Below are 12,785 nucleotides of genomic sequence, written 5' to 3'. Positions count from 1 at the left end.
AAACAAAATGTAAGTAAACCGGGACTTGGGGCTGCATAGTTTTCAAATATATTAGCGAAATTTGTTTCTAGATAATTTTGTTTATAGTATCTATTGCAATCACTCAAAAATATTTTCTATTGTTTTACTCTTACTTGCCTAATTAGAACTAAAAGTGGTCTCTGTTTATATAGAAAATAAAAGACCTCAGGTACTACATTTATGTCTTTAATATACACTTAATATAAACTGCTCCCCAGATCCCCATAATATTTAAATGACTGCACTAACTAATTAATTCCTGCAAATAGCATAAATCACCCTGGGAGTCAGTGAACCCAAACAGAATAGGTTAAAGAAAGTTTTCAGGTTGAGTCCAGTACAAACCCAGCATTTTAGTGTCTTCCTAGCCCAGAATCATCAATTTCATTTTTTCTACTTTCTCTCTCTTACCTTAATCAAACTTTTGATGTGTTTAAGAAGTACTTGTCTGGCATAAAAGCAAGATTCTACCATGGTACATAAAATTATAAATTTGCCTGTGCAGTATCACTGGCTAATAAGGGATTAAAAGGAGGGCACTGATCCTTAAAAAACATATCTAATCTTCTGGATTTGATGCCATGAAAGCTAATTATCATAATCCCTTAAATAATTTAGCTCTGCATAGACCTCTACTTTGATCCATTTTGTTATTTCTTATGTTCTTATTAAAAATCTCAAATCTGAAAAAAAAATCTCAAATCTGTTGTAATCCAGTTAAGCAAGTTTCAGTTAATCTCAACACATTATGTGCACAACTGTAAAATGTAGTTCCTGCCGTTGGGGAATTTACAATATTGGTGGGCATACAAGACCCACAGAATATAAAAATATGAGACAGTAAACCAGTGTTATATTTGTAATGGTTAATGAATTTAGAGAAGAAAGAGAGAAGTGGGCTGGGTTAAGTGGAGAAGGCTTCATAGAGGAGGAAAAATGAGATAGGCCTAAAAGAATATCTAAGATATGGAGAAGTTGGTGACTGATTAGATATAGGCAGCATAGGAAAGTCAGATCTGTCCCTGAAATTTTGAACCTGTGGTATCTGGGCAGTGTTGCTACTACTATTCATAGAATTAGGTAATTTGGGAATGGAAGTGTGGAGTGTAGGACATGATGAGTTCTGTTTTTGACCTATTGAGTTTAAGGAGATGGCAAAAATTCCAAGAAATAATGTCTTATGGATGATTGGAAACAATGGCCCTGAATATGAAAGATGGATAAATGGTAGAGGCCAAAGTTAAATCTGAGGAGTGTAACAGCCAATGCCATAAGATTGGCTCATCTTAGAGAAAACAAATCTAACAGATGACCAAGGGCTGAAACCTATACAGTTCATACACTTTTGGTTAAGAGAAAGAAGTCCTGAGAATTAAGAGCCACAGAAATATAATTCTTCTCTGCAAAATATACCAAGAGTTTTGGAAGAAAGCATTAGGTTATTTGTTCTTTTAAACTTCATCTCCCCAGTAGTAACTTGCATAGTGCCTTAGACATACCATGAGCACCGAATAACTATTAAGTTTTTCTAATATAAATAAGCAAGGAGATATTTTGCTTCAAGTATCTTTCAAATTGGACTCTGTCATAAACTCTGCATCTTTAAACTACCTTGCTGCATAGATTTCAATGGGAAGGAAACTGGGCCTGGATAACTGGGACTTCCTCCTAGATTTGCCTTTTAATCAGCTGTATGTTCTCTAGCAAGTTATTTCTTGATTTCCTCATATATCCAATGCAATAATGAGCTTATAGAGATATTTTTCAGATCTGCTAAAATGATAAATATGAAAGCAACTTGAAAATAAAAACCACCATCCAAAAAGATTTTGTTTAAATTCCACTCTAGGAGAATAAGACACATAACAAGACTGATTGCATGTAGAGGGAGTAGACCCTGTTACTTTCTGCTCCCAATATTACACCTCTAAACAGGGACCTCACTCAAAGTAAGCATCAGCAATCTTATCCTACTTTTAAGATGTAAGTAGGAGCCAACCTTCTGATTACCACTAATTCGACCATACCTGTGCAAGCCTCAATGTGAATGCCAATTTGTTCATTTGCATTGAGGAAATACAACTGCTAAGAAGTCTGATGTACTCATAGCAGGTGGTAGTACATCCTCATCCTTACAGAAAAGGCAACAAAGTAAGCCATTAACCTGATTCAATAAATCCAGACATCTTTGTTCTGTTAATTCATGTTACAGTACTGGTGCCGATTATAATTACTTTTGCTTTCAACTGGTAATTCTTCATAGTTTGGTAGAAAAGACCACTGTTTAAACACTACAGAACTCATCTATCCTGCTTCCTCATTTCATCCCATTCCACCCTATTCCATCATAACTCCTCTTTTTGGAGGGCCACCAGTTTTTCTTCTGTATTTAGGAGAGAAAAATATAGAGAAAAATCTTTAAATGTTTGAGAAAAGTTAGTAAGAGAGGGGTCCTGGCAGAAATAAGGGGAAGAGACAAAACAGAAGAGTAAACATAGACCCTTGAACACTTAAATAGAGTTGATTTTCCTTTTGATGAATAAAATGTCATTACCATATTTACAGTGTTTGTGTAATCAATACATACCAGACATTTGAGCTTCTACTTAAATGTAGCTAATGGAAAAGGAAAAGGAGCTGAAGTCTAGACTCAGAATCCCCTGGAACATTCAGGCTTTCTTTTATTTTTTATCAATCCCTCTTTAAAAAGGAAATAAAAAATCCAATTTGGAATCACATTTTGAGATATCTAACATGTAAGACTTACTGAGATTTCTCCTCTATCTCAAATTAACTCTGTTTTTACATACGGTTGTCCTTGTGTTGTCATGGATTTAGCATAAGTGGAATTAAGCTAACAATGACAACACTAAAACATCTCTGACACATCTTACATACTTATTGTAAAGTCCCTAGGAAGTTCAGGCCTCAGAAAATATAAAAAGCTTCTTTTCATTCCAAATTAGTTACCTATTATGTTTAATCTGAATTTGAATTCTTAAGACAAAGGCCTTCAATACAAGGCAGTCCCCTAGAGAACAATTATCCTGCTTCTAAGATCCAGGCATCTAAATTCCAAGAAGTTAGATACAGGCCTCAGAATCAGCTGTGAGCAATGGCCTCAGAACTTAGGTGGATTCCAAGTTGCTGGTAATTCGGTAGAGACTTAACAAGTATCCCTGTCAGAAAGTAGACCCTCTAGTTAATGCTTTACAAAAAGTTCAAAAGCATATAAGCTGTCTGTAACATATTTCTATCACTCAGACTAAGGGTAGAACTATCTTCTACCACAAACACTCATGCACTCCTTAATACCTCTATTGCTATTTTGTGACTGTGCAGTCCCACAAACACTCATGCACTCCTTAATACCAATACCTCTATTGCTATTTTGTGACTTGCATTTCCCTTCAAGTCTGTTTTCATGCATCACTTTATTCTGATTATACAGGATAAAACATTTGTGTCATAGTATTACGTAAAGGGACACACTGTGTCATTAGCTCTGAATGCCACAGTCCAGGTTCTTTTCAGGCTCAACTCTTTCTTTGGTTTGGAATCCAGCTGTCTGACAAGAGTGTCCCAATTTGTTAACTTTTTTTTTTTATGATAGTCACAGAGAGAGAGAGAGAGAGAGGCAGAGACATAGGCAGAGGGAGAAGCAGGCTCCATGCACTGGGAGCCCGACGTGGGATTCGATCCCGGGTCTCCAGGATCGCGCCCTGGGCCAAAGGCAGGCGCTAAACCGCTGCGCCACCCAGGGATCCCAAGAGTGTCCCAATTTGATTGATATAATGTTCGCCCCTTATCAATAAATAAGCTATCTGAGAAAAAATATCTTTGAGTTGTCAACAATGCAGTATTGACTCCCCTGTACTTCCTAATACCAGTGCGAATGCTGCTAAGCATTTTCATGGAAATGCCAAGTTTAAAAGCTAATTATTGGATAATAAGGCTATTGTGATGACAGGTTGGTCTTTCTACTCTCCTCTCCAAAATTATTTATTGCCGTGGAATAAAGCCACCGAAATTATTACTGCAAGCTTGGTTGTTTATAGATTAAAACCTGATAGAGGACATGTAGCTTTGCTCCAATTATGGCCATTCACTCAATAAACATTTATTGCACATTTTCTATGTCCAAAACTTTGTGATAAGCTAGCTTATTGGTTCACAGAGCTTAAGGGAAAAAAAGGCTGGACTTTTTTTCCCCAACTCTATAGGAGTTCACAATCTACCTAGGGAAACAAGATTCTTACACATTACAAGCTACAAGATAGTGAATAGTGACTGACATATAATTGGTACAGGTGATAAACATAATTCAAGTTGAAAGAAGAGAGATATGAGTATAGAATGGGGTCGTCACCAATGTTTATAGCAGCAATGTCCACAGTAGCCAAACTGTGGAAGGAGCCTCGGTGTCCATCGAAAGATGAATGGATAAAGAAGATGTGGTATATGTACACAATGGAATATTACTCAGCTATTAGAAACGACAAATACCCACCATTTGCTTTGACATGGATGGAACTGGAGGGTATTATGGTGAGTGAAATAAGTCAACCGGAGAAGGACAAACATTATATGGTCTCATGCATTTGGGGAATATAAAAATTAATGAAGGGAAATAAAGGGAAAGGAGAGAAAATGAGTGAAAATATCAGTGAGGGTGACAAAACATGAGAGACACCTAACTCTGGAAATAAACAAGGGGTAGTGGAAAGGGAGGGGGGTAGCGGGTTGGGGTGACTGGGTGATGGGCACTGAGGGGGACACTTGGCGGGATGAGCACTGGGTGTTATACTATATGTTGACAAATTGAACTCCAATAAAAAAATTAAAAGTAAACAAATAAAAGAACGGGGTGGTCAAAGTAAGTGTCAGGAAGCTGAACCTGAGCTGAGCTTAGTATTAGTAGGAAACAGATTCATAAAAATTTACAGTTGTATACTGCTTTATATTTTACAAAACAGTTATATTTGCTCATTCTCCTATTTATTATGCATCCATTCAACGAACACTTGTTGTATCAAAACATTAATAAAACATTGTCCCAGCTTATTAACTTGATTGGGGGGAAATCCCTTCGCAACGTGTGTGTGTGTGTGTGTGTGTGTGTGTACTTTGATATCAAGTACACTTTAAATATCTTGCAATTTTATTTGTCAATTACACCTCAATAAAGCTGGGGAAAAATTATCTCTCACCTCCCTGAGCTTACCTTTACAGGATAAACATCACAAATAACTTTCTCCATTTGACAATAAGATACATGGAGGATAGCAAAAAGGGCACTGGGGAGTTGGCCAAATAAAAGTAGGGCCCCTTTGAGCTGTAATTTCATGAAAATCAAGCTTCCTGCATCTTGCCACTGCTCAGCAGAAGTATCTGCTTTAGAAGACTGTGCCCAAGTCACAACCTCCCCCACTTCCTCTTCTGCTTTAGCCCTGCCCTCATCTCCCCATCCCTGTTGGCAATCATCCAACAGATACAGACCATCCGGTGCATGCTAGCATTTACTAGAAAGGTAAAGGAAGTCTTGGGGGAGGCATCAAATTTAGTACAATCATAAAATTCCATCCAAGTGCTGATTTAATCTTTCAGTGGCTCCTGTTGGGTCAATTAAAAAACACTCATCATCAGTTTCACCCAAACCTTATAGTCAGACACATCCTTGGGTCTTTGGATTCTCATCAATCTCTGACCTACACCACTTTGAAACCAATACCACACAGTTATTCTTCCAAAGTTGCTTCAGCCCCAACAAACTACTTTTGCTTTTTGTTTTGTTTTGTTTTAAGCCCTTTGCCTTCTTTAGTTTCTTAAATGTATGGATTCATCTGCTTCACTCCCCTTACTTTCTTTTCCAGTGATTTGTAGTGTTCATCCAGAGGTCACGATCCTCTATACTACACCTGATTTTTCAGATTTCTTTTTAATAGACTTTACCCTGCTAGTGAAGTCTATATTTCACTCCCACTTTATGCCATTTTCTAGATGCCTGCACAATAGCACCAATGCTTCCACATCAAAAGCTTGTTTCTTCCTCCACCTCCCTAGACACACACCTTGGGAAATCAAATACTGCACCTACTACCACAATTATTCTTTCAAAGTTCCTCAATTATGAGAAGAAGAAAGCAGAACTGAATAAACTGACTCACTGTCATTAATAGGGCCACTGTCTAAATGGGTATGTCAGACATGCAATCAAAAAGAGTGATTACAGCCCTGTAATAAATAATAGAACCATGAACAAGGAACATTTGTAAAGAATAACAACTTCAACTTGAATCTTGGAGTATATGTAGAAATTTGCCAAGTTCACCCCTTTGACCATGTAAGGGTGAAAGAGGATACATAGTTTGAGTATCCTCAAGTAGACAAGGCATGATAAGGAACCTGATCTAAGTTGGTGGGAGAAGGCCAGGAGATACTGTAAAATAATAATCAACAGAACATTGAGTTCACACATGAGGAATGAGGTCAAAGAAGATCAAATATGTCTACCCTGATCATATTTGCTGAAGTAACTGGAAGACATTTAATGTTAATGAAAAATAAATAAAAGTCAGTTGGAACAGTTTATTTGGGAGGGAAGATAATATATATGTCTTTAAGCATGTTAAAATTGAGAAAAAAGCCTAAGATCCAAGAAGAGCAATCTTATAGGCAGTTGAAAATGAGACTAAAGTTCAGGTGAGTAGTTTGTGGGTGAGACAGATATTTGAGTCATCCACATGAAAGTGGTCTTTTTAAACCATGGGAGTTGATAGTTATTCAAGGGAAACAGAGAAGCAAAGAGCTAAACACCAAACATTTGCATATCAGAGACCTTGGATACACTAGCAACCTCAATTGTCTATCTGAAAAACCTATCACTGTTGAAGGGAGACCAAAAAGAAAAGTAGCAGTGTGGTAGCAGAACTGGACTGAAGTTTGTAATGCTTGGGTTTTAGTTCCAGCCCTGCCATTGCTCTTGAGCAAGTCATCACCACTCCACTCACATTCCCAGGTTTCGTTTTTTCACATGTAGAAGTCCATTGGAACAGGATTTTAAAGATCACTTCTGCCTCGTACTACACTTCTTGGAATAACAAAAAGGCACATTCTACTGACATGGCTGAATAATATAATTTTTTTAAATAATGGCATAGAATCTCTCCAGACATTAAATATGTTCCTGCCATGTATGCAAAGTACTATGCTAACCACTCTAGAAGAAAACTGGGGAAGTATAAAATAGGAAGTAAAATGGGAAAAATAAAACATAAAGATATGGCCCCTGTTTTCAAGGAACTTGCAATCTAGGTGAACTTACTGGTCTCACTTTCAGTTGATTTATAGTAAATCATAATTCTGCTGCCAGACTTGTGTATCACTTTAGTTGGAAGAGAAACAATCAGTTTAAATTTAGCTCTCATACAAAGTGGTCCTTATTAATTTTTTTGCTTTGGTAAAATATTCTGAGAAAAATTCCTGTTCCTATTTCAAAAGTTACACCAAAGGAAAAATAAGAAGTAATATAATAAAAGAACTATACACTAAGGTGATTCAATAAAACAATTTTGAAATGAGTTTGTCTGATTCAACACATTCATTGAGCAAAAAGTGTAACATTCCTTGCTAAGTTTTATAGAAACTATTCATATTAATTGGATCTGGTCTTTGTCCTCAAAAAAGTCTATAATTCAGTAGTAGAGATTATGTAAATATACAAAGTACTATAAGAAAAAATACAAAGGGCCAGAAATACAAAATTAAATACTCTAGTTGAACCATTGGCCACTGTGCTCAACTGCTCTCCAAGGTTCTAACATCCTGAGAATACCCTGTAATTACCCCTCTTACTTCTTCCTTCCACATCTAACCTTTCTATTAACCCTCTCTTCACTGTGCCCTTGAGAGCCTCCTTTTTAAATGTAAGTTCTCCTATATCCCAAATCTCTTCAAATAATTCTCCCACCACCTCATTGCCTTATAAGAAACCTGATCCTCCCCATCAAAAGTAAACTGCTTATTTTTCTACATCCCATCTACTGTGAGACCTCAAGAGACTGTTGGATGTCTTCTGGCTTTCTGGTGCCAAGTTTAACCATTACACTTCTACCATAATTCAAATGCCATTCACCTATGCCACCCTTTAATATTCCTTATTAATATCACCATCTATTGACCTCCTAGTTATTTTTTCTTAATTCACTGAATAATTTAGCATTTGGCTTATAGTCTCCCTCTCTACCCTAAACCCTGCTATCACCTTTGTATCTTCACCTTTCATATAAACAACCAACCTAGTAAACTGACTTCAAATTTCTTGACCTCCTTATCTAGAACATCCATTCGCATTCCACCTTACCTACTCATTCTATGGCCACACTCAGAGCCTCATTTATTATCACACGACTGAAATCTTAAACTCCAGTGTACCACACTCTGTGATCATGTCTGGTTCCACATCCTCACGAAAGCCTAAAAACTAGGACACAGCTAAGTTACTTTTTGTCCTGTCATTTCATATGGTAAAGAGTGCCCAGATATCACCGGTAGAATTTTTCAAATAATTGAATACACCTTAGAGAAGCAAATTTGATATTATGCTAACAGATTTACAGTAACAGAAGAGACTTTAAGAAGAAATTTAGTACAGACTAGTGGGAAGAAATTTATATTTGCTCCTCTAGGCAATCAGGAGACTCTGAGAATGGAGAATGCATGATCAAGATGGTGTTAGTGAGAGCCACTTCCTCACTGCTCATTTATGAACAAATTAAAGCTTGCTTTCCACAGGTATACCTAGTCTGTTCTTTTTCTTTCTCTCTCTCTTCTTTCTTTCTTTCATTCATTGTTCATCCTTCCTTCCTTTTTTATCCTTTCCTTCTTTCTTTTTAGTTCTAAATTCAATAAAACATTAGATTTCTTGACTCACATGTAAGAAACTACACAAACTTAGGAGCAGGAGCTAAGAGTAGGAGGACCCTAGGCTTGCCTCATCCCACAAACACAACTAGATAAATATCAAATCATTCTGAATACCCATGAAATCAATCTGAGGACTGACAGAACAAACTGCAAAAATAGAGGGAAAGTAGAGGCCACACTGTGGAAGGTAGGAGGTACAGAGATGTGATTTGACAGAGAAATAGATCACAGGTGCTGTGAAAGGAAGAGAGCCCTGGTCACAGGGAGAAGGTAAAGAGAAATAAAGAGAAAGAGAAAAAGAGAGAGTGAGGAGTATATAGGGGATCACACAAGGAAAACACTTCCTAAAAACCATTAACTGGGAAAACAAGAGGGGCTGATTTTCATGAGATTTACAACCAGTAAAGTTCAAAGACTGGAGTTTCACAGATACATGGCATGGCTTGTGTGGAACCTTGAGGGCACTGCACTATTCCTGTGGAGTAGGAGGGCAGATAGCCCATAGCAGATGATGAAATCTGAGAATCCCCTGGAACTCACTGGGAAAGACAGTTCCCCCTTCTTGCAGTGCATCTTCGAGAGATGGCATTGCCTCTCTGGAGACAAAAGAGCAAGGAGGAGCCATTACCCTCCTCTGCCCCTTAGCATAGGAGCAGAAACACCTACTGAGGGCAGTTAACCTGAACACTGGCTCTTTGCTTTGCCTTATTCCAAACTCCAGGCCTCTGCACTTTGGTATCACTGCCCTTCTGGGACAAACGTGCATCACACACAGCATGGCAACACCCTCCCCCAGAGGACCAGTATGGGTCCCCATGATACTTAGTCCCTAAAGCTTGCAGTTTTAAAACTCAGCTTGCCTCCCTAGGGTAGAACGCATATACAATGTGCTGCCAGGTAGGCAGACAACCCAGACAAAAGAGAGGGTGAAGCTGTCTGCTTCTGGAGTTTTGTTTCTTGGGAATTGATTACTGAATCAACTTCTTTGCTGATTTTCAGTCTCTTTAAGTTTTTCTAATTTTCATGTTTCAGTTTTGGTATTTTTCTGTTTCCAGGAATTTATATACTTCTTTCAGACTGACCCAATTGTTGGCATACACTTTTCATGATATTCTGATTACATTTCTGTGATGATAGTTGTTATTTCTCCTCTAATTCTGATACATTTATTTGCATCCTTTCTCCTTTTTTTGATAAGTATGACTAGAGGCTTATCAATTTTATTAATTACTTCAAAGAACCAGCTCCTGGTTTCATTGATATGTTCTATCATTGCTTTAGTTTCCATATAATTTATTTCGGCTCTAGTCTTTATTATGTCCTTCCTTCTGATGATTTTAAGCTTTGTGTGTTGTACTTTTTCTAGAACCTTCAGGCGTAAGGTTAGGTTACTTACGAGATATTATTCTACTTCTGTAAGTAGACCTATATGGCTACAAACTTTCCTCTGAGGACTGCATTTGCTGCATTCTAAAGGTTTGCATCATTGTATTTTCATTTTCATATGTTTCCATGACCTTTTATTTTTTTTAATTAATTTTTATTGGTGTTCAATTTACCAACATACAGAAAAACACCCAGTGCTCATCCCGTCAAGTGTCCACCTCAGTGCCCGTCATGACCTTTTAATTTCCTCTTTGATTTGCTTGTTGATCCATTCATTATTTAGTGGCATATTGTTTCTTTCTATATTTCTATTTTTTTGTATATTTTTTTGGAGTTCAATTTGCCATATAGCACCACAATGAGTGCTCATCCCGACAAGAGACACCATCACTGCCCGTGACCCAGTCACCCCATCCCCCCGCCCATCTCCCTTTCCACCAGACCTAGTTCGTTTCCCAGAGTTAGGAATCTTTATGATCTGTCTCCCTTTCTGATATTTCCCACACATTTCCTCTCCCTTCCCTTATATTCCCTTTCACTATTATTTATATTCCCCAAATGAATGAGAACATATAATGTTTGTCCTTCTCTGATTGACTTACTTCACTCAGCATAATACCCTCGAGTTCCATCCATGTTGAAGCAAATGGTGGGTATTTGTCGTTTCTAATGGCTGAGTAATATGCCATTGTATACATAAACCACATCTTCTATATCCATTCATCTTTCAATGGACACTGAGGCTCCTTCCACAGTTTGGCTACTGTGGACATTGCTGCTATAAACATCGGGGTGCAGGTGTCCCGGCATTTCATTGCATCTGTATCGTTGGGGGAAATCCCCAACAGTGCAATTGCTGGGTCGTAGGGCAGGTCTATTTTTAACTCTTTAAGGAACCACCACACAGATTTCCAGAGTGGCTACACCAATTTACATTCCCAAAAGTGTAAAAAGGTGCCCTTTTCTCCACATCCTCTCCAACATTTGTGGTTTCCTGCCTTGTTAATTTTCCCCATTCTCACTGGTGTGAGGTGGTACCTCACTGTGGTTTTGATCGGTATTTCCCTGATGGCAAGTGATGCAGAGCATTTTCTCAAGTGCATGTTGCCCATGTCTATGTCTTCCTCTGTGAGATTTCTGTTCATGTCTTTTGCCCATTTCATGATTGGATTGTTTGTTTCTTTGCTGTTGAGTTTAAGAAGTTCTTTATAGATCTTGGAAACGAGCCCTTTATCTGATACGTCATTTGCAAATATCTTCTCCCATTCTGTAGGTTGTCTTTTAGTTTTGTTGACTGTATCCTTTCCTGTACAAAAGATTCTTATCTTGATGAAGTCCCAATAGTTGATTTTTGCTTTTGTTTCTCTTGCCTTCGTGGATGTATCTTGCAAGAAGTTACTGTGGCTGAGTTCAAAAAGGGAGTTGCCTGTGTTCTCCTCTAGGATTTTGATGGAATCTTGTCTCACATTGAGATCTTTCATCCATTTTGAGTTTATCTTTGTGCATAGTGAAACAGAGTGGTCCAGTTTCATTCTTCTGCATGTGGATGTCCAATTTTCCCAGACCCATTTACTGAAGAGACTGTCTTCCTTCCAATGGATAGCCTTTGCTCCTTTATCGAATATTAGTTAACCATAAAGTTCGGGGTCCACTTATAGATTTTCTATTCAGTTCTATTGATTTCCGTGTCTGTTTTTATGCCAGTACCACACTGTCTTGATGACCACAGCTTTGTAGTACAACCTGAAATCTGGCATTGTGATGCCCCCAGATATGGTTTTCTTTTTTAAAATTCCCCTGGCTATTCAGGGTCCTTTCTGTTTCCACACAAATCTTAAAATAATTTGTTGTAACTCTCTGAAGAAAGTCCATGGTATTTTGATAGGGATTGCATTAAACGTGTAAATTGCCCTGGGTAACATTGACATTTTTACAATATTAATTCTGCCAATCCATGAGCATGGAATATTTTTCCATCTCTTTGTGTCTTCCTCAATTTCTTTCAGAAGTGTTCTACAGTTCTTAGGGTATATATCTTTTACCTCTTTGGTTAGGTTTATTCCTAGGTATCTTATTCTTTTGGGTGCAATTGTAAATGGGATTGACTCCTTAATTTCTCTTTCTTCAGTCTCAGTGTTAGTGTATAGAAATGCCACTGATTTCTGGGCATTGATGTTGTATCCTGCCATGCTGCCAAATTGCTGTATGAGTTCTAGCAATCTTGGGGTGGAGTCTTTTGGGTTTTCTACGTAGAGTATCATTTCATCGGTGAAAGGGAGAGTTTGACTTCTTCTTTGCCAATTTGAATGCCTTTAATGTCTTTTTGTTGTCTGATTGCTGAGGCTAGGACTTCCAGTACTATGTTGAATAGCAGTGATGAGAGTAGATATCCCTGTCTTGTTCCTGATCTTAGGGGAAAGGCTCCCAGTGCTTCCCCATTGAGAATGATATTT

The 12,785-nt window shown here is 37.8% G+C and overlaps 1 protein-coding gene across 1 annotated transcript in view; it reads left to right on the top strand.

The window, feature by feature from the left end:
• CYSLTR1 (cysteinyl leukotriene receptor 1) overlaps positions 1-12,785 on the top strand; it is a 34,158-nt gene that overhangs the window by 1,013 nt on the left and 20,360 nt on the right. The window lies entirely within an intron of this gene.

Source organism: Vulpes vulpes, chromosome X (genome assembly GCF_048418805.1).
Source record: "Vulpes vulpes isolate BD-2025 chromosome X, VulVul3, whole genome shotgun sequence".
NCBI lineage: Eukaryota > Metazoa > Chordata > Mammalia > Carnivora > Canidae > Vulpes > Vulpes vulpes.
Note: the sequence above shows the minus strand (reverse complement) of the source record. Positions and strands in the feature narration are given on the sequence as shown.